Here is a 27,389-nt window from a genome sequence, read left to right as displayed (position 1 = left end):
CCATTAAACAGCCCAGATCAAACATTTTCTGTAAATAATTCTCAAGGTAGCTAGAGAGGAGACAACAGTATCGGAATATCTGAGGGAATTTTGTCAAAACGTTAACCCCTCCAAAATTCTGATCTGACCTACAGGGGACATTGACCGATCCATAGAAGGGAACAAAATTCTGGTAGTAACTTGTCACCTGCAGTGAAGACGCCCCTAGTGGAGGACTGCTGGGCTACAATATGGATTAAGTGGGAAAGGAGACAAGTAAAAGAGGTAGAAGTGAAATAACCCTGCGTGGTAATAGAAAAAAAACTGCCACCAAAGTCAAATTCCCCATATTAGGTATCGCACGTGATTTTCATGAATGACTACCCTCGTGAGGCTGTTTAGTTTTTTAATTCAACAAGCGCTCATTTAGCACCAACTCTATCCCAGTGACTGCTGGGTGACACTGACGAGTGGAGCCAGTCTTGAAGGGGCTTGAAAGCTAATAGAAGAGGAGCCCTGGGTTGCCCCGGCAGGCATATGCTCAGGTGCTTAAATAGCGCCCCAGAGCAGGTGGGGCCAGTCTTTCTGGAGCAGAGCTTCCTGAGGGTTAAGCCATGGCAATCTGGCAATAAGTTCAGAGTACTGCCAGGTGACTGACTGGAAATGACAGCACTCAGGTGTGTTTCTAGCTGTTTCTATTTGTGTCCAAGCAGTTTTACTTCCATATGGTGTGTGTTCATGTGCCCTTCCGCCATGTTCCTGATGAGCCGTTAAATGGTGACCACACACATCACCTGACCTCAGATGGTCCTTTCGTCTTCAGACACTCTAATTGTCCTAATACTGAGACAAAATCCCAGTTCTTATAACTTTTACCTGAAGGTCCTTGGACTAGCCTGAAAAGACACAAAAATGCAAACCTAAACCATTTTGCGCGTGACCATTTATGTGAACAATTTCCTCCCTCAGTCTTTTCCGTCATACATATTTCAAGTTCTGTCTATTCTTTCTCTCTTCTGAACATGTTCTAGTTTGTGATCAGAACTGAGATCTGAAAACAACTTCAGGTGCCATCTGATGATGAGAAACTTACTTCCACCATTCTAGATCTTTAATTTTGACTTTCATCATCAAAGACTAAATTCACTTTTTAGAAGTCTCAACACACCACTGATTCACAATGAACTTGCTGTTAAACAACTAAGTCCTCGCCATTGGCATACTTCTCCAGTTATTCGCCTTGGGATCAAAGTGTAGGACTTTATATTTATTTCCATTAAATGTCACCTCCTTAGATTTGGCCCATTGTTCAAGGCCAGCTGAATTTAGATGTGGGGCTGGGGGTGTGAGTGTTCTGATTTTCTCATCTGGACACTTGCTCTTCTTCTAGGTATTATTTGATCACAGATTTGAAAATGTCTTTTGTATATTGATCAGGACAAAGCTGGAGCCGGGCAGCATGGTTCTGGAGACCCCCTTTTAAGCAGCTTTTATTTCACTCAACCCCCTTTGAGGGCAGTCATTCAACTAGTTACACTTACACCTGGCTTTATGACGATGTAGCCTAGTAGCCTTCATCCAATCAGAAGGTTGTCGAATACGTACTTGATCTCCAGGTATAAGTCCACAGTGTTTGTAAAACAGGAAATAAAGTCATACTCTAAGCTAATATGAATTATGCAAATTTGAAATAAAGCAATGGAAAAAAATAAAGTGTTACTTAATGTACAAAACTTAAAATAATGTAAATCCTACTTTATTCCTATAGGGGAATTAGTCTTGCTTTATACATGTATTAAATTATATGAGGTCTTAAGAAACAAATCGTTCATACAAAAAGCAACCACAGTTCATTCAACCATTCCTTCCTTCATTCATTCATTGACTATATCTTAGTGAGCCCAAGCTGGTTTCCTTGCCAAGAGCTTACGAACCATTCTCATAATAATCCATTCAAGGATTTTGCCCAGCGGTAGCATTGAGACTATGGATCTAAACAGTTTGCTGACACTGTTTACAATCAAGAAGTCTCAGCGTAACAGTAATGTTTCTTCACTCTGTGTGCATGCCTATTTAGAGGACTGCCATGTCTAAATATAATCAAATGCGTTTAAAATAATGGGATTCCTTTTTAAAAAAATCTCAGAAGTTGAGTTTGATGATGTCTGGCACCTATTTATTTTGAAATACTTGACACCTTACCTGGCATGGCCTATGTATTTAAGCATCCAGAGCTTCAATAGTCTGAAAGGCTATCCAAAAACATGAAAGGATAGAGAAGAAATTAAAGAAGAAATAGATTAAGAAAGTTTTAAAGTAGATTCTCTTCTTTGTACTCACGGTCAACCCAGACTTGTTTTTCAGCAGCTGCTACATACCAATTCTGATAAATGCTGGGGCCACAGATGAAAAATCTGGTTCCTGCCTTCAAGTATGATCACCTCCAAAAATCCAGCTATGGCAGTCAGTGGGTAATTGGTATAAATACCAGTTGATATCGTGTTCCCCAAACTTCTCGGCATTGGCTGGTCTCTTCTAGACATAAAAATACTGGTTGCAGAAATCAGCATGGCCTTTCCCCACCTCTCCCTTGCATCTCCTCTTGTCACCTCTGTCAGCTGGTGAAGAGTTAGATAAGAGCCTGTTTGCCATCGTAGACATAGCCATCTCTTCCATGGGTGAATAATGATTTCCTACCGAACGAATCCTTGTCTTGGTTACCGGCCCTGTGAGAAAATAATTGGGTGTTTCCTTCACTCCTGCACAATGCTTGGCATTCTCGACCTGTAAAGAAGCCTCGATCTCGACCCCTGCCCGTCCTCCTGCTTCCTCTCTCCATGGCCTAGCCTAACCCCCCAAACCACTTCTTTCTAGATTCCTTATTTTGTTCACATCACTTACATACCTTCCAGCCACTCAGGAGTCAGCGAACTCTGGCCCACGGGTCAACTCCAGCCTCCACCCGTTTTCGTAAATAAGGTTTTTGGGATACAGCCATACCTATTTATATATTGTCTAGGGTTGCTTTTGCATAATAGCAGCAGAGTTGAGTGAGACAGAGACCCTAAGACTTACAAAGTCTACAGTATTTACTATCCAGCTTTTCACAGACAAAGTCTGCTGAGCCCTGCATTACCCAGGAGTCATTTTAGCCCTTTTCTTTTAGCCCTCACCCCCTCTGGAATTCCTCGATTTCTTTTAGCCCTCACCCCCTCGGGAATTCCGAGTTCCATCCCCGCCACAGTTGGAACCTCTGTCCAGACCTTTATTACTGCTCCTTCGGATTCTCGCAGTTAGAGAATTGCTTCCCCTTTCTCCACCTGGATCAGTCAAGCCCCTCCAGGGAGACGAGCCCACTCGGGACTGGCTATGCGGGCGGTGGAGGAGCTGCAAAGCCAAACACAGTAGATAGTGGGGCCACCGAGATGAGCCAGGGCGGGAAGCCATCGCCACCTCCGAGGCAAGAGGGACGGAGGGCAGAAGCAGGGGCCTTAGAAAGTGCAGCCGCACAGGCCTGTGCAGAGGACAGTCACCACCTGGCACACAGGTTGGAGCGAAAGGCCCTTCCCTCCTCCCACCTTCCAAACGCCTATCACTGTTTCCCCCTGGACAAACCCGGAGGGGAGCCTGAGAGCAGGGAACACGATCTCTGGGGTCAGCCCTGCCGCCATGCCCAGCTGGGCAGAGGAAGGTCAAGGAATGAAATTGGAGGCATCAGGCCCTGGGCCGGCATGTTCGTCCTGCCCTTCTCTTTGTCCCCTCCACGACGGTCAGAGTGACCGTTCCAATCACCCCTCTGACACTGCACCCTGCCTAAGTCCTCCCATGCATGCACCCTAAGCTCTCGCTAAGGTCCCATCCCCTAGTACGGCACATGAGCCCTTCACGCCTGCCCCTCCCAGTCCCCAGCTTGATCTCCCCACCTGTCCCACGCCCACCCTGAGCCCCAGCTGCTTGGTGAGCTGGTTTCTAGCATGTCCCTGGTGCCCCCGTCCTTTTGCATGACCACCCTCCCCGCCTTTCTGGAATAAGCCCTCATCCGGCAAAGCTCAGTCCCTCTGTGTTCAACTTCCATGTTCTCTGCTACCAAGGTAACTTGTAGTTAAAATTCCTGTAGTCGAGCACTTTCCATGTTTCCTGGTAACTATTGATTTCCCAGTCTGTCTGTGTCATGTTCTCCGAAAGGGCAGGCTTTTGTCATGTACGTTTCGTTCTCCCCAGGGCCTGCCACGGCGCCCGGCACGCAGTGGTCGCTCGGTTTATCGTTTCTTGGATGCACGGCTGGAGGAGCGCGAGTTGCTGCTCGGATCCCAGCCTGGGTGCTCTGCGGGGGAGCCCTGCACACTCTTGTCTAACTGCGGCCGGAAGCAGGATGGAGGGGGAGCTGGAAATGCATTCGTGTACCACACTCAAGAAGGCAGTATGACCTCTCCCGCCTAGGAGAGCTCCCGGGCAGGGAGGCCTCGTTCGCCACCCTGCTGGCGGTTTCAAGAGTGAGTAGGAGATGCTTTGGCTTGGCTTATCCAGGCCACATTCATGCCATGTTCTCCATCACTGGATGGTGCTGCAGCTGTGGCCAGCAGGGTGAGGGATCCACCCTCCTGCCACAGAGACCCAGACCCAGAAATGTCACAGCTCTAAAGGCTCCTAGAGCTCCTGGACAAATAGGACTAGGGGAAAGGAGTGAGAGAGACCAGAGGGAGGGACAGCCCCTCCCCCAGGCCCCACCGGGCTCTCCCGGCTCCCCGGCCAGCCCAGCCTCCTCTCCTGCTGCCTGTGGGGATGGGCCCAGAGGCAGGGAGAGGCGCACACAACCTGAGCTGCCCCACTTTCTGGCCAGGCCTTGGTTTCCTGCTTCCTTTACGCCGAATGGCCACGCTGGAGCCCGTTCCCACGTGGGAAATCACGTGCACCAACGCTCTCAGCATGGCGAAGTCAGAATCCTCAGATCATCACTGGGGGAACAATCAATGCTCTTGTCCGGCTTTTAATGACAATCAATTCTCTCTCTGGCTCTTTGCTAAGTAAGCGTCATTGAGAACAACTGCATTTTGTGAACCTGGTCACCGGCCTTGAATTTGCAGCTTCCTCCAGCTGATGAGAGTCGGAGAATCTTGTTACTGCTCTGTTCTCAGTCAGTCACGCACTGTGCTCGGCTGTACAATTAATGTTCTTTCCGGTCTGTGTTTTCAGTCAACGTGGCGGCTCCATTAATCAGAAAAGGAAGTCCACTCGTGTGCGCAGGCCCTAAGGGAAGCGCTGACAAACGCCCGGGTGCTGGATGGCCTCTTTGCTGACCCTGAGTAAATGAGGCAAAGTGGCTAGTGTCAGACAAACTAGGTTTCCAGTCCCAGCTCTGCTGTTCACCAGCTGCGTGACCTCCGGCAAATCACCCACCCTCTCTGAGGCTCTGTTTCATCATCTGTAGAATGGGATAATAACAGTACCCTCCCTGTAGGGTTAGTGAGAGGATTAAATGCAATGATACACGAGAAAGGGGGTTAATATACTTCTGTCACATCTAAGTGGGTCAATAAATTATTATTATTATTATTGCTATTATTATTATTATTATTTTTAGGAATCCTGGAACTGCATAGTCCAGCCTCTATCTGTACTGATGCTGACCAATACAGGAGCTGCTAGCCACAGGTGTTCAGTACAGAGCAGCTGAGATGGAGAATTTAAATTGAGATGTCCTCTAAGCATACTGGATTTCAAAGACTTTATATGAAAAAGATAATGTAAAATAGCTCATTAGTACCTCATTTTAAAAAAGACTTTTAAAATATTACATATTGCAAAACTATTTGGATATATTGGGTTCAACAAAATATGTTATTAAAAGTAATTACAGAAAAAGGTAATTGCACCTGTTTCTTTTTATTTCTCTTAAATAGCTACTATTAGAAGATTATACATTACATATGTTGCTCAAATTCTAGTTCTCTTCTGTAGCACCGTTATATATGAGTTACTTTCAAAGAAGTCCCATCAAATAACCAAAAATTATCAACAGTAACAACAACAAAAAGCAAGCAACAAAACAAAACCCCAGGAATTCAACTCTTTAATTTGTATCTCTTTACAAAACAATAACAAACAAACAAAATATACACATTACTAGCTTCTCGTATTGCCTTTCCTTTTCTCCTAATTTTCTTGCATCCAGTGCTGTTTTAAAGCCTTTAATTTGCCTCCTTCCACACCCTACAGCCAAGTACAGACAAATGATCTTTCTACTTCAGCCCACAGGACATTTCTCTCCACCTGTATCACCAGCTCCACTACTACACCCGCTCCCTCCCTCCCTCCCTCCCTTCCTTCCTCTCTTCCTTTCTTTTCTTTCTTTCTTTTATATGCCTACAGCACCTGGTCTTCCTAGGTGGTCTCCCATCCAAGTACCTACCAGGTCCAACCCTGCTTAGCTTCCAGGATCAGACGGGATCGGGCACATTAAGGGTGCCATGGCCGTAGATACACCCTCTCTATACAGACACGTGCCACTCAATGACAGAGATATGTTCTGAGAAATGCATCATTAAGCAATTTTGTCATTGTGTGAACATCACAGAGTGCACTTACACAAACCTAGAAGGTATAGCCTACTACTGCAATTATATATGCTATGCTTTTATATAACTCACAGTGCAGTAGGTTTGTTTACACCAGCATCACCTCAAACACGTGCATCCGCTACAACATTGAGATGGCCACGACATCACTAGGTCATAGGAATTTTTCAACTTCATTATAATCTCATAGGACCCCCATTGTATATGTGGTCCATCACTAACCAAAATGTCATTATGTGGCGTATCACTGTCCTACCTGTCCTTCTTCCTCTTCTCAGGCCTTGCCCTTTCCTATCTGTTCTCTAAATTAGCATCTATTCTCTAAATTAGGTCTCTGGATTTGTCAGCTGCTCCCAAAGAGACTTGGGTGGAGCAGAGCAGACTACCATTAACTAAGGTCACAAAAGATTGATGGATAAACCATATCGTCACCGGGTTAATTGACAGCACAGAGAGTCCCATTTGGGGACTGTACATTCCCCCTGTAGTCAAAGGATCCTGACCCCAGCTCCACGTTGTAGGTCATGTGATATGTGCATTGAACGACACCAGGGAACAGCAGTTATACAGAGTCTACCGTGAGGTGAAAAGTGCAGCATGGTGTTTGTAAGTAACAGAGTTAACAGAGGTCCCGAGAAGGTAATTAGTTTGGTGAGCTCAGTATTAGAATTAAGAAGCTCTCTCGGGAGATTTCATCAAAGCCATGGAAAAGCCTGGTGGGCGCTCCCCGCCTGGCAGCGCGTGGAACTACACGGAGGCCAGAGGCCCGAGTCCTCGGATTTGCTGACTCTGACTCCTGGCCCGGGCTGGCTAAACACTGACAAATTCTTGTTTTTTTGGCTTTCCCTTTTTCCAGGCCCCTGGAGGAATCTTGTTGTCCTGATAATAAGGTTATTCTCCAGCCTAGACACGAGACATTTGATCAAGTTTCAGCTCAGGGACATTGTCAGTTTTTCCTCCTGAGACTGACTACAGCCTGGTCCTTGTGACTTGATTTCAAGAGTTCACCCATATCTTTGGCCACAGTTCTGGGCTGAATTGTGTCATCTCCATCCTCCACCTCCCGCTGATTTATATGTTGAAGTCCTAACCCCCTGCAGTTCAGAATATGACCTAATTTGGAAATAGAGTCGTTGCACGTGTTATTAGTTAAGGTGAGGTCATACTGGAATTGGGTGGGCCCCTGATCTAATATGACTGTCGTCTTTATAAAAAGGGGACATTTGAGCACAGACACAGAGGGAAAAATCCCATGCGGAGATGAAAGTGATGCTGCCACCAGCCAGGGAAGTAGCAGAAGCTGGGAGAGAGGCCTGGGACACAGCCTTCCCTAGAGCCTTCAGAGCGAGCGTGGCCCTGCTCACACCCTCATCGTGGACTTCCAGCCACCAGAACTGTAAGACGATAAATTTCTGTTGTTTAAGCCACGTGGTTTGTGGCACTTTGAATGGCAGCCCTAGGAAACTGTCGTTCACATTTAAATTCTTGGCCGTATTTATTATAAGACAGCCTCAAAAATTCCTTTAAGGAAACTTGCTTTATTATGCACTCAGCTCGTTCTGAGAATTGGTATAAGAAACTTGACAAAAGGAACTCTGATTGGGAATGACATTGAGGATATTGTTCATTAAGTTACTCAAGGACCCCTAGCCAAAGGCCTGTGACTTATCACAGAGTCTCAAAGCTCCAAGCCAAGAATCAATTGGGATTCTGTTTATTTTATCCTCATAATTAACCTGTATACGATAAAGGGTGCAGGACATATTCGCTTCCTTTTTTTCAGACTGCAGGGAAGTCTGGAGTTTCATTACTATAACTTCCTTCAGCCAAGAGTTTTTGTTTTTTCTAAGTTTCCGCCCCACCCCCACCTTTTCTTCCCCATTCTGTTTTCTACATTTCGTTCTTCTCTTTTGCTTCACGGTTGTTGGTTTTATTGTCTCTTTAGTAGAATGATAAGCAACCTCAAATCTCTTCGGGAAGCAAGCGAGATAGGAATCGACAGATTGAAATTAAGACAAAAAACCCAAAGCAATGAAGTTTTGGGAATTGGGAGGGAGGGATCATTTGACTGGAAGTCTACTCATTAAAAACAAACGAACAAAAAACAGAAAACGCGAGAACAATCCTCCGCCGCCTGACATGTATTGCAGGCACGTGGCGGAAGATGGAGACGAATGAAAGCATGGTGGGGACCTTCACTCTGCCCCGTGCAGAGCTGTGAGCCGACACGGAGCGTGATGCCCAGCGTCTGCTCCGTAATCGTTTCGTGTCTCTAACTGTGGAACCAGACAGTTCGGCAGGGACCCAATTTCATCGTCTTCTCTACTCTCTTCTGCGTTTGGAGCAAACAGCGAGACTGCAAAGGGGCGGGTTCCACTCCCAGCATCCCGATGGGCACCAGGTGCCCTTCCCTTCCGAGGTAATGTCGTGGGGCCCCGTGCGGAGTGGGCTCGCGGAGCGCTGTCCACGGCGGGGTGGGGAGGGGGTCGCCCGAGGCCCCACCTCCATCCACCTCCACCTGCCGGACTCCCCCTTCTCCCACCTGGAGTTCCTGACATCAGACATGAGGACGAGGGGCCACCGCACCCAGCAAATCACGGGGCCCAGGGGGGAGCGGGGTGCGGGCGGCGGGCGGGTGGGTGCTAAGCAACAAGTCGTCTTGTTCCCTGGACTCTTGTTCCCGGGTAGGGGGTCTTTTCTGCCAGATAAAGGATTCGAGAAACAAGAGGATCCGAGGTCCCCGGGCTGTTGGAGGCGGGCCAGGGCCGTCTCCAGCAAGTGCTTCATTTGGAATACCCTGCTTAATCTCTCTTCGAACTTCTGAGCAGCTACTTTTATTATCCCCATTTTGCAGATGAGGAAACGGAGGCACAGAAAGCCCAAGTAACGCACCCCAAACAGCACAGGTGTAAGTGCAGGAGCCAGGATTTGAACCCAGGTGCTGTGACTCCTGAATCAGGAGTCTGGCACCTGGGTTCAAATCCTGGCTCCTGCACTTCAGCTCAAGTTCCGGGAAGCCGCACAGCCCATTAGCACAGAAGTCACGTGTGCACAGAACCTGGAGAGGGCATTCGATATTTCTTTGCTGTGAGCGCCCCTGTCCCTCACACAGAGGTCTCTCAGAGGGTCATCCTGGGGTCTCTCTTCTCCCCTTCTCTTTCCTCACCTCCAAACCAGCCCTCCAGGATGCAGGCTCCACTCCAGGACCCCCAGATCCCACTACAGTGATATTTGGTATCCTGTTTTCTTCCTGGTGGAGCTTTTACACAACAAACATGGTTCTTGGTTAATATGGACCTCTTATCAGAGCAGAACTCCCAGGCCAGCAATCTGGGATTTACTTCATTCTGCTAAAGAACTCTGTCCCCTGCACGGAAGAGAAAATTAGGTCGGAAGGAGAAAGAATGGTTTCTTCTTCCCTAATAACAACTCACGTTTATTACATATTACCACAATGCAGGCCCTGTGCTAAGTGCGTCACCTTACAAGAGGAGGGACCACTGTCCCCACTTTCCAGATGAAGAAGTTGAGATATAGAAGGTTAAGTAACTTGCCCAAGGCCTCACAGTATTGAGGGGGCAGAGTTGAGGCTTGAAAAGAAAAGTGGCCAAGTCATTTTTTTAAGAGCAAGGAGGCAGTGAGGGGGCCTTCACCCCAGCTGTCACCCCTGCCTCATCACCTGTGCCTTAAAAGCTTTCCCTATAGACGCAGACTCTCCTCCACCTGCAGGCTCAGCCCCACCTCATCCACGGCCCCAGAGCTGAACAAAGTGGCCGGTATCCTGCCACCTGTGCCCTCTCATGTGGGGAGACTTTGTGCAATCCCCTTCCGGGTCCGAGGACGGCTCTGTGACTGCCTAGACCTGTGGCTGTGCCCTGACCAGTAGGCAGGTCTCATGCTAGGAAGATGTTCTTTGTAAGAGGATCGGGCAGGATTATTGGGTAGGCTTGACCAGAATGAGGGAGTGTATTGAGAGGGAAAGTATGTTCTCAAGGGATCTCTCTTATCCCAAAGATGAAGGAAGATTATCCATCAAGGGAGAGAGGAAACACAGAGCCTGCCACCCAGAAATAGCTTTCAGCCTTACCATCAGCTGGGCAGGCCTCAGACTCACCATGAGAAGCCATTTTCTTAGAGGGGACTGTAAAATTGAAACAAGACCAGTCATGTTGATAGGCTGTTTTAATTTAATGAAGGGTTAATTAGTTATTAATTTATCTTCACAACCACTCCGTAAAACAGGCTGGGAAATAGTATCACCTATTTGACAGGTGAGCGAAAGTAAAGTCCAGAGAGGTGGGTAATCGACTTCAGTCATTTTCTAGAGTCCAAAGCAGGACAACCTGTATCGTGGGTCCTGGTGCCGTACATTGTCCACTCCAGAAAATGGACAATTTAAGTGGCAGGAGAAGAAGAGCTTCTGCTTTCATTTTTAAAGATATTTTTTAAAATAAGGAGAAAAGTCTTATGTTTACTCACATATACTATTTCCAGGGCTCTTTGTTTCTTTTGTTTAAATGCATATTTCCACACAGTATCATTTTCTTCTGCCCAAAGGACTTCCTTTGACATTTCTTGCCTCGCCGGTCTTCTGGGATGAATTCCTTCAGCTTTAGTACATCAGCTTTTGTTGACTGAAAGATTTCAGCTGGGTATAGAATTCTAAATTACTTTTTTCCCCTCCCTCTCACTATTTTAAAGGTGCATCTGCACCGTCTCCTAACTTACATTATTTCTGGTGAGAAATCTACTGTTATTCTTAGTTTTGCTCCTCGGTGTGTAATGTGTATATTCCTCTGGCTGATTTTAAGATTTTCTTTTCATTAGCTAGTTTTAAACAATTCCGTTTTTGTTTGCCTTGGTGTCATTTTCTTCTCATTTCTTGGGATTCACAGAACTTCTTAGATCTATAAGTTTATAGTTTTCTTCAAATTTGGAAATAGTTATTTAAATATTATTTCTGTTTCTCCCACCCTCCTTCAGGGACTCCAATACACATAAATTAGGTTCCACAGCTCACTGATGTTCTGCTCACTTTTTTCCTTGGCCATTTTTCTCTGTGTCATTTCGGATGGTTTCTACTGTTATGTCTTCAAGTTGATTGACGTTTTTGCTCTGCAGTGTTTAATCTGTTGTTAATCTCACCCAGTGAATAGCAGACACTGGATTTTTCATCTCTAGTATTTTTATTTTGCTGTTTTTATATCTTCTTTGTCTCTCCTTAGCATGCTCATGCTTTTCTCTACCTTCTTAAACACGTGGGATACACTTAAAATAATTATTTTATTGTCCTTGTTGACTACTTATACCATGTGTCAGGTCTCAGTCTGTTTCTGTTGACTGATTTTCCATCTTTTTTTTTTTTTGGTTTACATTTTCCTACTTCTTTGTACATCTGGTAATTTTTTTTTATTGGATGCTGTGTTGTTGAGTGCTAGATATTTTCATATCCTTAAAATATTCTCGACCTTTGTTCTGGGATGTAGTTAAATTGCTTTAGTTCTTTTGAGGCTTCCTTTTAAGCTTCGTTGCTTGGAACCAGAGCAGATTTTAGTCTAGAGCTAATTTTTACCCACCGCTAACGTAATACCCTTCTAAAGACTCTATCTGTGCCCTGTTTGATATGACATTTTGTTGTTGTTGTTGTTGTTGTTCTGGTGGAAACATGAATTGCTCCAAACCCTGGGTGAGCCCCATGGCTTAGTCAGCCCATTCTTTTTGTTGGTTCTTTTTCCAGGCTCAGGTAGTTTGCTCATATGCATGCACTGATTAATAATAGTCAATTAAGGAGGATCCCTCTGCAGATCTCAGTGCCGTCTCTCCTTAGAACTTGCTCCTCTCCCTGCAGCTCTCTTTCTTGGGTATTCTGCATTGTGGATTCTCGCTGCCATTGCCTTCTTAAATTCTCAACTCTGTCTTCTCGACTCAGAAAGACTATCGGGCTCTATTTGGGTTTCCCTCCCTGTGCTTTGGCCTGGAAATTATTTCCCCTTACGTGTTTCTCTTCTTTCCTCTCAGGGATCACTTTTGTCCTGCCTGTTATCTAACATCTGAAAAGTATTGTTTTATAAAGTATTGCTTTATGCAGTTTTTCAGTTGTTTAAGGCAGGACGGTAAATTCAATCTCTGTTATACTATCATGGCTGAGAGCATAATTCCCCATATGTTTCTTTAATTTAAAGAATTTTTTTAACCTTGGTTACATATATATAACATAAAATGTACCATTTTAGCCATTTTTAAATGTATAGTTCAGTGGCATTAAGTAAATTACCTCTGCCTTAGTTTTAAGTGGAAAAAAGAGCTTAGTTTTTCTTTTAATAATTATTAAACACTTACTAGGTGCTAGGTGTTCAAGTAAATACTATGGTTATACCCATTATCAAGAAAAGAAATGTGAGGTTTAGAATGTAGTTTTCCCAAGGTCTCAGGGTAATGGGTGGTGTGGTCAGTATTTAATCCCACACAGCAAGGCTATGAGCTTCATTGAGAAAAGATCCTAAAATCACATAGCCTTTGCCTGTCTATAAGGACTTCTACTGGAAAGCTATTTCTTGGCCTGGAGCAGACATCCCAGAAATCAGCCCACAATCCATTGCTACAAGAGGGTATTCATGCATATACCAGAGGAACATTAGGCTTGGGGCCAGACTGATGTCTGAGTGATAGAGTCTCTGTCACCTGTGAACCAGGATAGATCCAGGGAGGGGCTCCCTCCTTGAGGTGCTGTACAAGGCGGGGTGCACTAAGAGTCTGTATGCTTGTGGGGCTGGTGGGACCCTGAGACCACAGTACACAGCCACGAGGAGTTACATGTCAGCTTCATTTGCATCACTGGCTTATCTTAAATTACAATTACAAATCTTCTGAAATCTCTAACTTTTGCCATCTCCAGATGGGCACATTAGCAGCCATCGATCCGGCGCATCAGGGATTCTTGCCTTCCAGGAGTCCATTCCTTTACGTACGTGCATGAAAATAAGACTCTTGTCTCGGAAATACTCTGGTGGCCTCTTTGCAAAGGCTGTGGGTCGTTTACGCCCAGCCTTTCATAAGAAAACTCTAGAAGCACATTCCTTTATATGGTTTCAGTTTGTGTGAAATATACTCTAAGAATCACAAGTGGGTTTTTATTAGTATTTTTCACTAGTGACCTATGAAACTTGGAGTGTTTTATAGATGCTCATTTTACAGATAGGGGTATTAGGGCTGAGGGACATCCATTGTCTCACAGCCTTTCCTGTCAAATCAGGGCAATGTACCTCCTCCCTGCAATTTCCCCATGAGTCTCTGCCGGCTCCTGAGGCCGGCTGCTCCTCACACTGTGTGAGGAGCCCTCTCAGCCCTGGAAGGCCAGAGTGTGCTTCTCCATCTTTGTTCCCCTCCTATGTGTGGGGTGTGGAACCCAATATGCTCTTAAATAAAAACAGCCAACCTTCATCACCGTTGCTTTATCTTCAAACCATCACAGTTTTATGGCATCCAAACCATTATTAGTCCTTGCTTACAATGGTGTGCAGGGAAATTAGTAGGCCAAGTTTTACTTCTGTCTGCCCAGCACAGATTCGGCATAAAACTCAACCCCAAAAAGACCCCAGACAAGGAAACAACTACCCAGTTTTTCCAGAGAGCCAATAGAATAAGAAGTATTAATTTGGTTAAATAATAATTTTTTTCTAAAAGGTCTAAAAATGGACAGTTCTGGGAAATCAACTTTTCTGGTGAACTGAGTATCACGGTTGTCTCGGCACTTTGGTTGCAGCTGGGGTGGCAGGGATGGAACCGAAGTCACCTGTGGAGGATGACGGAGAATCTGAGGTGCTGGAGCCTTCATTCTGAGCAGCAGGTCTTCTCCGATGGTTAGGGTAGAGGGGCAGCAAAGATGGCAGCCTCACCTGCAGTCAAGGAAGGGAACTAACCTGGAGACAATGGCTTTCCCAGCATACTGGACACTCAGAACCAGGGCCAGCTTCATGGGTACGTGACCTGTGCAGTCACACAGGGCCCCACACTAAGAAAGGCTCCAACCAAGCTTGGTTTAATGCTCTGCTGTCACCATCTTGAAATTCTTAATCATTTTTGAACGAGGAAACTTGCACTAGGCACTTCAGATTCTAAAGCCAGTCCTGCCTGGAGTGGATCATTGCTTAACTCCCTCTTCCTCTACAGGACAAAATTCTTTTCAGTAATAATCAGGAAAAGGAATAATAACAATGGCCAGAAGAGAAATGCAGACATCGAAAAATTTCTTTTATCGAACTTTGTATGCATGACACAGAAATAATATTTAAAAATAAAATAAAATAACGATTACAGCACAAAAAGGAAAAAAAAAACTCAACTATTTGTTCAACAGGTTTTACATTTACCTAATAGTTTGAGCTAATAATATCTTACAAAAGTAATTGTTTAGTAACTAATAATTATACAGTAATGTTTCATTTTCTTGACTTGTTCTTTAGTTTCTAAACAATCAATAATTTAAAAGAAACAAATTTCAATTTTAAAGGTAGTATTTAATAAATTCAGTAAAATAGTTCATGCATGAACTAAAATTTGTACTTTAAAAATAAAACTACTACACCTCATCGTTTTTACTTTGTTTCTTTTTAAATTTAGACACAAATAAAAATTCCAAGTGGTCACATGGAATGAAGTCATTCAAGTTCTGCGCTATCATTATTTATTTCGAACCATTAATTATATCAAATTTCTGACCAAACGCAACTATCTGTGGGCATGTGGTGGTGAGGGCTAAGAACTGTGTCCCACATAAACCTGAAGGACTTGAAGCCATCATGAATTTAATTTTGAAAGGAATCTGAGAAGCTGCCCAACCTGTGTCCCAAACCGAGGGCAGCCTCAGAACTGAGAGATCTTCAAATTAACTCCCATGCAGAATACAATTTGTATTAAAGGATATGTTTTTAAAAATGCACTAATTGTAAGATTACATATTCTTATTGAAACTCAACAACAACCACAGCAACTATTTAGAAATTAGACAAAACAAAAAACAAAAACAAAACAAGACTGTCTTTCAGTAGTATTTATCACCAATAATGTTTAACATTGCTGACATATGGTGCTGACAAAAAGCAGACCAACTTTAGTACATTTTATTATTCTTAAATTCTCTACAAATGATGTACCCCTTGTTTGCCTGCTTCTGGTCAGAGAGAGACCCTTTTTATTTTGCCATCAAAAGTCACAAACTTTTTTTCAGGGCTGCTACTGGAAATACAATTTGGAGGCAGGACAACATGGCAAAATGACAAAAGTGTACATTCTTTGACGCAGAAATTTTGTTTCAGGATTTTAGTCTAAATAGATGGACATGGGCGCATTTAAATATTTAGCAGTAAAATATTCCTCACAGTATTGCTTGTAATAATACTGGAAATAAATTGGTTGAATAAATCACAGTACATCCATGCATTCGAATTTTTGGCATTTTGTTTATTGCTTGCTTTTTGTTGTTACTGTTGATGACTTTCGGCCAGTTTTAAATATTGCATAAAAATATTTAATATTACAGGAAAAATTTAATATTACAGGAAAAATTTCCTAACCTATTCTTAAGTGAAACAATCGGGTTATAAAACACACCGTATTATATTTTCCTCTTTTTTATATAAGAATATGCACATTATTAGTACATGCCACCCGCTTCCTAGCTGGAGCACAAAGTAAGTTTATATTTTATTTTACATCCAAATTATAATGATGCCAGACTCCCTACCTCAAAGATCACAGGAAATTCATTCTTCTTACAGTTCCTGTCCAGAGTAATTCTGGGAAGTGCAGGAAACGTTTGGCAGTTTCACAAATTCAACCTGCTTGCTCTTCCTCTAGCAGCCTGGCTGCAGTAAGGCTCTAGCGCCCTGCAGGTCACCTCCGGCAGCTATTTTGGGGAATAGCTCTTGTTTTCCAGACCGCTAGGCCCTTCCTTAGCTGCCTCGACTGCCTAAATCCGCGCTGAGGTGTTTAGCAAATCTTTGCTGACTGCTTGGGGGAATAACCCAGAGTCAAGTGCAGTGAATGCCTTGACAGTTTAGTACTTTACATTTGTTTGGGACTCACAAGCCCAAAGTCACCCTCAGGGTCTGTGCTTTGAGCCTGGGAAGCCTCCACAGGGCAGCACCATCCCAGCCCACTGCTAGCCCTAATGCAGTAAGGTGGCCCCTCCTTGGCACAAGAGCTGGCCCTCACACCCACCCTATGAGACTGAGAGAGAGAGGATCTCTTTCCTTCACAGGAAAGACTCCCACCCGCAGACAGGCATCCCACGTGCATACTGGCACAGAGGGTTTGGTCTGACCTCTCTGATTTAGAAAAAGCAAAACCAGCAGTTGTCAGCACAATCCCCAAAGCCAGTTATATAACTGTAAATGACACAACACAAGGAACACCAAGGGTCCAACCCAACTTTTCATTTAGATAAAAATTATTTATCCAACTCATTAAGGGCACAGTCAGGTTAAAGAATTGCTCCATTTCCATTAGTAACCATGTCACACTATACAGCCACAGATATATTTATGGCGACTTTGCCATTTTCAGTATCATAAGCAAGTCCTTTACATTTGTGTAACTAAAGAGCCCAGACTGGGACTTCTAAAAACATTAGAAATCTGCTCCAAAGGAGAAATGACATCTTCACCTCCAGAAACCAAAAGTTGCCAACATGTTTCAAATATTATTAACCCCATTACAAACGTCTGTGAGGAAGGGAACATCTCCAGCTGTCGCCCTGCTATCAGGTGTTTGTGTGTGTGTGTGTGTGTGTGTGTGTGTGTGCGCGCGCGCGCACGTGCAAACGTGTGTTTTGTGTATCCATTAAAGACTGGTACCTTGCGTACAAAATCATAAATGATGACTAAAGCAAGATGGCGAGATTGTGAGCAATGTTAGCAATGTTAGTTTCCTTTTATTTTATTTGCTTTTTAGGTTTGTTTTTTTTTTTTGCTAAATTTTGAAATTAGGCTGAAAATGGGGCAAGCACGAAGCACATATGCAAAACTGAGTTTAAGGTTTCTGTGGGTTTTAATCCCCTAATATTTTATTTTCTCTTTCCTTGATTCTTTCTCCTAAAAAACAAAGCTCCATATGTCCGATAAATTAACATTTTCAGTTAATCGGATTTCATTAAGTATTTTACAAGTTTTATAGACAATTGTCCTTAAGCTGGCCTGATGCGCAATGACAGATGGGGCCCGTCTGATCAGAACCCGATGAAAAGAGCGAACTGAAAACCGAGGTGTTCCTTTCAATCAATGTGATTTGGAATTGAAAGAGTTCGTTTTAAAAAAAACATTCATGTTGGCAAAGAGGGAGTTGAAATTAGTGATATTTATTGAAAACTACACAACGAGTTTTAAAACCACAGGGCACCTCGATTATCTTGTCTGTAGCCCATTTTTTGAGCTCAAATCTGATTTTTTAAAAATATTAATTTTAAAACTTTAAAGCAATTGTTTTTCTCTGTGCTTGAGTAGTTTCCCATCTGTCAGGCGGCAAATAGGCCGGTGCTTTTTAAAACACATTTTTATTTCAAATTACCAGAATGATACATATTCGTTGATGAAAATAAAATACATATAGAACAGCTCGAAGAACAATCACCCATAATCTCTCTGTGTGTTTATGAAAAATCTGCTCATTTGTGGCATTTACTTCCAGCCTAATACACACACACACACGCACACACACACACACACAGATGTACCTACGTGGGAGCACACCTACCCAGATACATTCACGTATATACAATGACAGGATTGTCCTGGGCACACTGCTTTATAATCTGCTGCTTGTAATTTACCAGTATGTTGTAAACATATATATATATAATTTCTTTTTGCTGCAAAAGCTTTATTGTTTCAGTTTGGTCAGGGCATGGGAGAAGGCTCCTGGGTGGTTAGAAGGCTGCCTAGTGGCTGAAGGGAGAGGCTCAGGCAGAAGCCCAACTTCAGGGGGATACAGCGGGGCGCCTCATAGGCCTCAGGTCTCCAAAGGCTCCTACTTGTGCTTGAGGATGGGCCTTTGGAAGAGATACTCACCCGGCCCAGCCTGGGGCCCGGCCAGCCTGCAGAGGTTAGTCAGGTGTCACCCATCTTCCCGATGCGTTTCACCTCCTCCTCTAGGAAGTGGCTCTTAGGACGTCACAGAGGTTGGCGCCTGCGCCAGCAGAACCCAGGGCGTGCAGATCCAAAAGGGCCTGGTTCAGGTTCTTCTCCAGGACCGTAGTGTCTTCCATGGCATCCTGAGTTTTACCCCACTCATCCTGGGAAGGCTTCTGCAGGTCCTGGAAGAGGGCACAGCCGCCCTGCTGGGTTTGCATTTTCAAGAGATGCTGGGGGCCCTCGTGCTTTTCAGCCAACTCACTGAAGAAGTGGCCCACGCCCTCTGGAGCCACATTGAGGTGGCAGAAATAGAAGTCCAGAGAGAGGTAGGTGTGGGAGACCCGGAGCTGCAGGATGACCAGGCGGTTGACGGAGGGTGGAATAATTCTGAGGAACTCGGGAGTTCATGGTTACTCGGTGAGAAGGAGTTAATGCTCAAAAAATGGTGTGGGCTGGTTCGCAGAGGCCAAGGATGATGAGATGGTTCTACTTTAAGGAAATTATGTATGGGAAATAAGAAATAGACAATGAAAATGTACACGGAAGCAGTCATGAGAGCAAAGAATTAGAAATAATTCAAATACCAACAATATGACAGAGCACAATGCAGCCATTAAAAAGCCGTTAACTGAGAATTATTGGTCCCTGCTCTGGGGGAACCCCCAGTCTTAGAGATGCTGAAGAAGTGGGTACAAGGCTACATTTCACCTAAGCCTTCCTTGGATTGTAAAGGAGGCTCAACGTAGTGATAGCTAAGGAGTTCACCCCGAGGAAAGGAGCAGGGATGCTGGGACCCAGGTGCTTGGAAAGATAGGTCACCGTGCAGAGGAGGGAGGCGCTCCAGTTCAGGCTGTGACTGGCGCCCAGCCCCTCCGCATGCTGCCCAGTTCTGCCTCGCCTGCCCCCACATGCATCTCACCCATCAGGGCTGTACGGGAGAGCTGGTTGTGCTTCAGGATGAGCACTGGCTGCCTCACAGTCTGACGCAGAAGGCAAAAGGTTAGGGATGGGGCGTGGGGTGAGCCGTTGGTGGTAGCAGGATCCTATCGGTGCGCAGTGACTGGTGTTGGATTAGACTCCTCCATCCTGGGCAATATGGGGCCTTGACTCAGGAACACCTGCCCTCTCAGTGGGGCTGAAAAAAGAAGACCAGCAAATGCAGAGCTTTCACTGGGAGGTTGGCCGCAGGCCTGCTACCTGGGTGCTTTCTTGCTTTGGCAGAGTGTTCGGTCCCAAATATATATCCCTCTCTGGGAGGTGAACTTGTCACTCAATAAGAAGCAGAACTTCCTGACTGGTAAAGGCATCCGAATGGGAAATCGGTTCAGATCTTCTCAAAGGTCTCTTCGACTCTGAGACCCTGTGTCCCCCTTCCCTTAAAATGCCACCTTGGAAGCCAGTGCATCATCTACCTTGTTAGATGAAAACGCTCTGCTTATGTGAGGTGTCACCCGACTGGCTGCCTGGCCTCCGACTTCTGCTTCTCCGCTTCTCATCTACGTGATCTTGGACAAAATAATGAATCCGTCTGCCTCGGTCTCCTCATCCATCTAACAGGATACTACTACTACTTTTCGCCTAGGGCTGTTGTGAGGATAAAATGAGCTAACATGTGCTCGGTGATTATGCGTTGAATGGGGAATGACTGTCTGTTTTTCCCTCTACACTGAGTGTGTAGACCATAATTCATCTCTGTATCTTTAGCAGCTAAATGTAGATTGCACCAGACATTTCAGCTACAAACCTTTCCCTGGTCTTCCTCTTTCAAGAAAAGGACTTAAGTAATAAAATAGGCAGATGCATGGGATGCGGAAATAATAGGAGGCTTCCAGTGGAACATCAAAGGCAGTGGAAATCCAGCTAGTCTCCTGCATCTTCACAGGTTCTGTGCAAATCGTCATGGTTTGTAGGCCATGCAGGGCCCCACCCAGCAGTACAGACTTCAGGACGGGGTCTTGTGTCCACGCTTCCAATAGCAGGACTTGTGGGGGACAGTTTACAAATATGAACTTATTTATAAGCGTGTGTGTAATATAGAAGGTAAAATAACAAAAACATAAAAATTTAAAAATACATTAAGTTCATTAATGTTTATATTTTTTTTATTATACTCTATATAATATAAAAGTATTGTCATCTATAAAAATAGAAGGTAATAGAAAGCTAATAGACACATCTGTCACATTGGAATCTTCCCACATAGCAATTCGTACATCAACATCATTCTCACTGTAGGCAGAGTCTTTGCAAGGGTCGTGGGTAGTAAAGGGGGGTTGTCTGACGAGTGAGGGTTGGCCCCCAAGCCCTTTCCTATCACCCGTAAATCAGGAATTGGTGGAACCATTTCTAACCCCTGGAGCAGTGGTATTCAACCTCAGCTGCACATGGGATCACGTGTGCAGTTTTAAAAAATACTAATGTTCAGGTGATTTGAAGATGCTTTCAAGGTTAAGAATCACTGGTCCAGGGCACACTCAGACTTAGGCTCTGGCTTAGGTGTCTACACTCAGACTTAGGTGTCTGTCATCATTGACAGTAAGTGAGGAAGGGGCTTCTCCTTAGAAAGGATGCATGGAGGCCCATCTGTCTGTTTTGGATGGATTCTCGGGTCCTTCAGTGGAGAGGGCTGGTCACAAGACCGAGATCCGTTAGGCCTGTGGTTTACATCACCCGCTTACAGGGCCTTCCATGGATGTGCAAAAGGGCTGGAAGAATTGGAAATAGTTACTTCGTTAAACAGCTGAGAATATAGGAAAAGTTTTAAAATGTCAAAATGCTTTAAAGCTGATTCTAGTAAGTCAATATTTTTAAAAATCTGTTGTTGCCTGTCTTTTTAGAGAGTTATTTTAGAGACTCGAAAAGTGTGATTCTGTGATATTGTCTGGCTGGCTTTCCACTAGGAGCTTCTTTTCTAAAATCACTGCCATGGAGAAGCCTGGGAAGGAAGCAGGAGTCAAGTCTCGGGGAGCTGGTGCAGGACACAGGGAACAGGTGTGGGAGGGAGAGGTCTTTGGGCCATCGCTTCTCTGCTTTTGTCATTCAGGAGACCTGCTAGAGGAAGAAAGCGTGAAAGATAAAGCTTGCAGACAGGAATTTATTGGGAGTATGAAAATGGGAGGCATGTAGGTTACAGGTCTTGATCGCAGCGTGGCAGAGGCCAGGAAGTATGTCTGGTCGCATTCTCCAGGGACAAGACACAGTAGAACCTTGGGATATCGCGTGGCATACCTGGCTTTCACGTCCTACTTGGAAAAAGGGAGAAAGGGTCTGAAATAGATGACAGCTAAAGCTCCATCCAGTCCAGACATTCTGGGAGATGATGCAGTTGAAAACTGGGTTGCTGACTGGCTGCTGGGAGGGAGAAGGACGAAGACCTCTCTTGAGGTATTCATGTTTGGGAGGGTTGGAGAAGGGACAGAGCAGGTCGGGTGACACTTAAGGAAATAAGGGGATCTCGGGACAGGAGAGAGCCTGGGAGCTTGGGCAGCTCTGTCCGCAGTTTCCCTATGACCTAGAGGCTGTCACTCAAACTGCGAGGCACAAAATGGTGGTGGTACCAGCTTCCTCTTCCCAGCTTCACAGAGACTTGCCGTTACCATGGTGATGTGATGTGTGGCTTTGCGCTGTGACCAGCTTCTTTATTCTCATCCCAGCAGTGGTATTCAACCTCAGCTTACCTAGCCGTAAGGTACTACCTCCGGGGTTGTAAGAAAGGGCCTGAATAGGGAATTTCTGTGCTTATTTGACTCACCTCAGGAGCATATCTCTTCCTCTCTTGTCATGGCTTCTATCCTCCAAAGAATTCAGTTTCCTTAGAGAGGAAGTCTGAGGCACTTGGGTCCTATGTCTTGAGGGAGGCAGAGAATGAAATCTGAAATGTAACACCCACTAAATGAGAACAAAATAAAATGCGGTCTTTCCCTTTGTTCTGTCTCTGACAACAGTAATAAGAGGTGGTTTCTGGGAGACACACAGTGGTTGCCTTCAGTGAAGTCAAGTTCTTCAGGTTAGGGATGGGAGCTCTTCGACTTGCCCCTGATAACTCATTCCGGCTCCGCCATTCACGAGAGCTCCTCTAAGCCCTTCGCGACCTTATTTATTCTTTGAGCCTTTCTTGGATTCCAAAGCATGGAGGCAACCCCTGAGACGTGTGGTTGAGCTGTGGCCTCATCCATCAGCCGTGGTCTGCAACTGTGGAGTCATGTTCTCTGTACAGAATTCTCTGCTGGAGTTCTTTCCTAGGCTCTGCTGCTAAAAAGCTATGACCCTGAGCGAAGTCCTTCCATTTCTCTGAGTCTAGGTTTCCCATTCTAGAACACAAAAGCAGGAGCCTCTGGCGACTGCTAGCTCACAGTGTGGCTGTATTCTGAGGGCAGGAACTGTGCCCTATTCGTCGATGCATCCGAGAGCTCAGCGTGGTCTCTGGAGCATCACAAAAATTCAGCGAATGGCTGTCAAATGGAAGAAAAAAAGGAAAAAAACATTACTGGTGATAATTTCATACCAGTTAGAATTCTTGGTGGCAAATGACAGAAGGAAACTCAAACTAGCTTAAGCAAACACAGGGAGTTTACGTTTCACATAATTAAGAAGTCTAGTGGTGGAGCTGGCTTCAGCCATGGCTAGATTCCGGGGCCCCTAGGAAGCCAGGAATGCACAAAGCATTAGAGCAAAACCTAATTTCACTTGTTTGGGGCCCACACCTCTGCAGGGGTGGGAAGGAGCTAAATTTCAGTATCAGAAACATCTGGATTTCTCATCCTGCTCTGCCTTTCCTAGGTGAGTCACTTTTTTCTAAGTCCTGGCTTCAGCTCTATAAGATGGGGCTAAGAATATTTACTTTGCATAGGGTGGTTGAAAGCTCGAAAGAGGTAAGACTGTGAAAAGTTTCTACTAGCCTTAAAATGCAATTTAAATGCAAATGGGTGGCATGTATATTATTGGTTTAAGTAAGCACGAAAGCCTAATTTACTTTGCAAGAATTCATTTTGGGAAACGAGTTTAGGACATCTCTTTATGTAAGTCTATTTCTTTGCTGATTTAGACCTAGTATTTATTGAGTACTTCATGTGGATTATCTCATTTAATCCTTAGCTAACTCTGTATGGTAGGCACTACTATTAGTTCCATTTGAAAGGTGAGAAAACTGAGGTTTTATGTATGCCAGTAAGTCTGTCGAGGGACACAATAGCAGGTTGTAGAGGCAGGAGACTAATACTCGGGTCTGACCAAGTATCCTGCATGAATCACATCTGGGGCTGCTACCTCCGTTCTAGAGATTCTCCTTGCCCGACATGGTACGTTAGTGCCGGATGGGACTCAGAGAGTGTAGGGTCCCGCCGCCCCATCGTACTGAGGCCCAGCAGAGCCAGGACTTAGCTCTGCTTTCTGACTTCTATTCTGTATCTGCCAGAGCTTCTAAAAGAAAGCCACAGAAATGCAAACCAAAGGAATACATTAAAGGAGAGCTTATAGAATTCCTAGAGAACCAGGCTGGGGTCATGTATGCAGGAGCGATGCCCAATCATGCTGCAGAACTGGCCCGTAAGACACTCCTTCAATACTTCCCAGCACCATACACAACTGTTGGTAGCACCAAAACTACCAGCACTGAAGGCCACCGTAGCCCTGGCTGTTGTCACCCTCCCAACCCCATCCCCTGTAACTCCATCTTTCTGCATATTCTACTGTTCCTGCCTCTTTGTCTTGCTAACCCTGAATTTGAAGTCATGTTGGGTACATGCGATGGGTATGCCTATGTCATGTGCCCATGTCCTAGCTGCAACGGGGACTGGAATTAAGTGTCTGGCAATTTTGGATTTTAAAGTGAGAAGCATCAGCACCACCCACCAGTACTCAAAAAGTTGATGAGTTTACCAGTCCTCATATGGGGATTATCATATCTGAAGGCTAAACGTAGTGTTCTTAAAACTCTGAATGAGAGTAAATGAGATCTCAGAAAATATTAGTTTGCTCCCCAACCCCACCCCAAGAGCCAAAAAGCAAATGCCATCAGTTCCTTTCCTGCTTCCCAGGAGTTGGGACACGTGCCTTCCACCGAGTTTTCTAAAGTCTGTAGTTCTCAGCTCTCTGCTTCTCTGTGAGGCGATTCTGCAGCCTCTATACTGGGTCTGATTCATGGGCATATGGCGCTGTGTCATATTGTTGTACCATAAATAAAAATATTTTACATGAAAACGTAAGAGATGGAGGCTTCTAGAGCCCCCACACTCTATCGGCGGCCTCAGGCTGTGAAGGGAAGAATGTGTTTGGTGTCCAGACTGCTTCCGTGGGAAGCTGGCTGAGGAAGGGCTGCCTTTCTCCTGCTGCCCGTTGGGTCTTTCTCCTCATGCTCCCCCACCCCACCAGCTCAGACCCCCAAGGCAACTGGGCATGGCTTAGAAAGGAAAAGGCAGAGGATCCCTGGGTCCTGGAGGAGAAAGAACAGCTAGGATGGAGAAGGCCACCCTGCTGGTTGGTCTAGGGCACTTCTTGCCCCATCAGCCAATCTTTTGACTCTGCCATGGCCCATGCTCTGGGTTGACAAACTGACAGCTTAGAGAGTTTCCTACTCTTCAAAGGACATGAGCTTTTGCCCTACCTGATTTAAATATTTTAAGTAGATTCGTTTATGTGGTATTTGTGACATGTCAGAGGCCTCTCTTCCCTGACATCTCATTTGCTGCTATCCCAGAGTTATCACCCCTTATCGTAAACGGGTAAACTGACAGAGCAGGAAAATGACTCCTGTCACCTGGCTGGTTCTTGACGGTGCAGAGATGGGAACCCGGGTTGCCTACCTCCCAGGCTGGACTCAAAGATTTTGAGTCAGAAGCAACCTTCGTGTTCCCCTCATGATCAAGAAAACTATAGCCCAGCTTGGTTAAGTGGCCTGACAAATGATTGTACAGGGAGCAGCAGAAAGGAGACCAGACCTGCACAGAGTATGGCTTCGAGAATCAAACAGACCTGGTTCAAATTCTGCCTTCGTCCCCATTTTCAAGCAGCCCGCCTCTGTAACATGGGCGGGCACATCCATTTCATAGCGTTACTTGACGGTCAGATGACACAAACATGCTAAACTCCTAGAGCAGCAGCTAGCACCCCGCAGGCACCTCATCCATGCTCCTTCCTCTCTTCTCATCCCCTCTGGACTCTCAGTCTATTGCTCTTGCTGCTGACTCGGTGCGACTGTGCCTGATATTAGAAACACTGCCGGTCTCCTGCCTTGTGGGGGCCAGGCTGGCCAACCTCCTCTCTAACCACAATGACTTTGATTAAGTGCCACCTTGTCCTCCTAAAAATGTCACCTTCTTGGGACCTAATAGAATCCCCACTCGCAAGGCAGGAAACCATCCTAGAACATCTAGATAACCGAGATTTCTCTCCTGTCTTGATCGCCAAGATTTTATAAGCAGTGATCGTCATCTTTATTTTCTCCAGCTTCTCATTTTCAGGGATTATTTATGCACACGTCCTGCAAATATGTGTCCCCCGCATTCCCAGGGTGGTGATGCGAATGACTGTCCCTCCACCTTCCCTCTGAGCCCTGATTTTTGGCTCTGTGATATCTCATTATATTCTAAAGAGCTATCCACAAGGCAGGGCACCGTGGATGCAATTAAATCTGCTTCTGTAGCAACACTGCTCTTAAGCAAAATATATTGATCGCTGAAGCTTTGGACCCACTTTAATCAAGTAATCTAAACAGGGCTTAAGCTTCAAAAGCTGAGCGATGTGCCCGGCTTCAAAGCGCTTACTTACACTGAATTAATTTATCCGGGATGTACTAATGCTCCCCGCAACCCCGTGGATTATAATGTTAGAGGTTGCAATCAGGGCTCTGATAATATCCCCAAAGCCTGGCCTCTATCGATTGTCGTGTAAAAAGACAGAAAGGGGAGTGGGGTGCAGGGAAGGAGGGAACAAAGGGATTTGGTTTGATTAAGACTGGAATATCCCTGTGCGCTGCCATCCCTTGGCCCTGCCCTTGGCCCCTAGGACTAGTTTTGTGGAAGCCAGAGGGATGGTGTGCACGGGTGTGCGTGTGCGTGCATGTGTGCACATGCATTGTGGCAGGGGCGTGGGAACTGGACATCAGCTGTTCTGAAAGCCAAGATGCCAGTCACCCTCCTATTGGTAGTTGCCCCTCCATGCCAATTTAGTCAAGGACCTACTACTCCTCGACCTCAGTCTTGTTTTCTGAGTATGGCCCCAGCCACATCCCAGATCTGGAGCCCATGACCTAGTTATTCATTTATGGAGGACTTGCTATGTGCCCGACTTTATTCTAGGTCCTGGGGATACCGCAGTGAACAGGGTAGACAGAACTCCCTGGCCTCATGGAATTCACTTCCCACTGGGCTGTGATGTGAGAATACTAATGCATTGTCTTTTGAATGTGTTTACTGGGTGATAGGCTGATGGCGAAATGTACTCTGGAGAAAATAAGACAGGAGCCAGGGAATGGGGAGCGTGTGGGTATGTGCATGTGGCGGTATCAGTAGGACTTCAATTTTAAAACCGATGGTCCTGATTGGGAAGGTGACATTTGAACAGAGGTCTGGAGGAGATGTGGGAAGGAGCCACCATAAACTTCTAGGAGAGGGTCACTCCAGGCAGAGGAAGAACGTGTACGAAGGTCCCTGAGCATTTTTGAAGTTTTCAAGGGGCAGTAAGGAGGCCAGCGTGGCTGGAACCGGTGGGTGAG

General features: G+C 45.3%; 1 long non-coding RNA gene and 2 pseudogenes across 1 annotated transcript; 1 reads left to right on the top strand and 2 right to left on the bottom strand.

The window, feature by feature from the left end:
• Positions 1-6,339: 6,339 nt before the first annotated feature.
• LOC120619840 (uncharacterized) lies at positions 6,340-6,458 on the bottom strand (annotated as a pseudogene).
• A 1,178-nt stretch (positions 6,459-7,636) lies between these two features.
• LOC120619597 (uncharacterized) lies at positions 7,637-15,034 on the top strand. The gene is made up of 3 exons (XR_005657568.1): positions 7,637-7,950; positions 8,705-8,973; positions 14,238-15,034. It is a non-coding gene; the product is annotated as an uncharacterized LOC120619597 (long non-coding RNA).
• A 3,541-nt stretch (positions 15,035-18,575) lies between these two features.
• On the bottom strand, positions 18,576-19,195 carry LOC120619773 (ferritin light chain-like; annotated as a pseudogene).
• Between the last annotated feature and the right edge of the window lie 8,194 nt (positions 19,196-27,389).

This window comes from Pteropus medius, unplaced genomic scaffold (genome assembly GCF_902729225.1).
Source record: "Pteropus medius unplaced genomic scaffold, Ma_sr-lr_union100, whole genome shotgun sequence".
NCBI lineage: Eukaryota > Metazoa > Chordata > Mammalia > Chiroptera > Pteropodidae > Pteropus > Pteropus medius.
The sequence above is the reverse complement of the archived record's forward strand: the minus strand, read 5'-3'. Positions and strand labels throughout refer to the sequence as shown.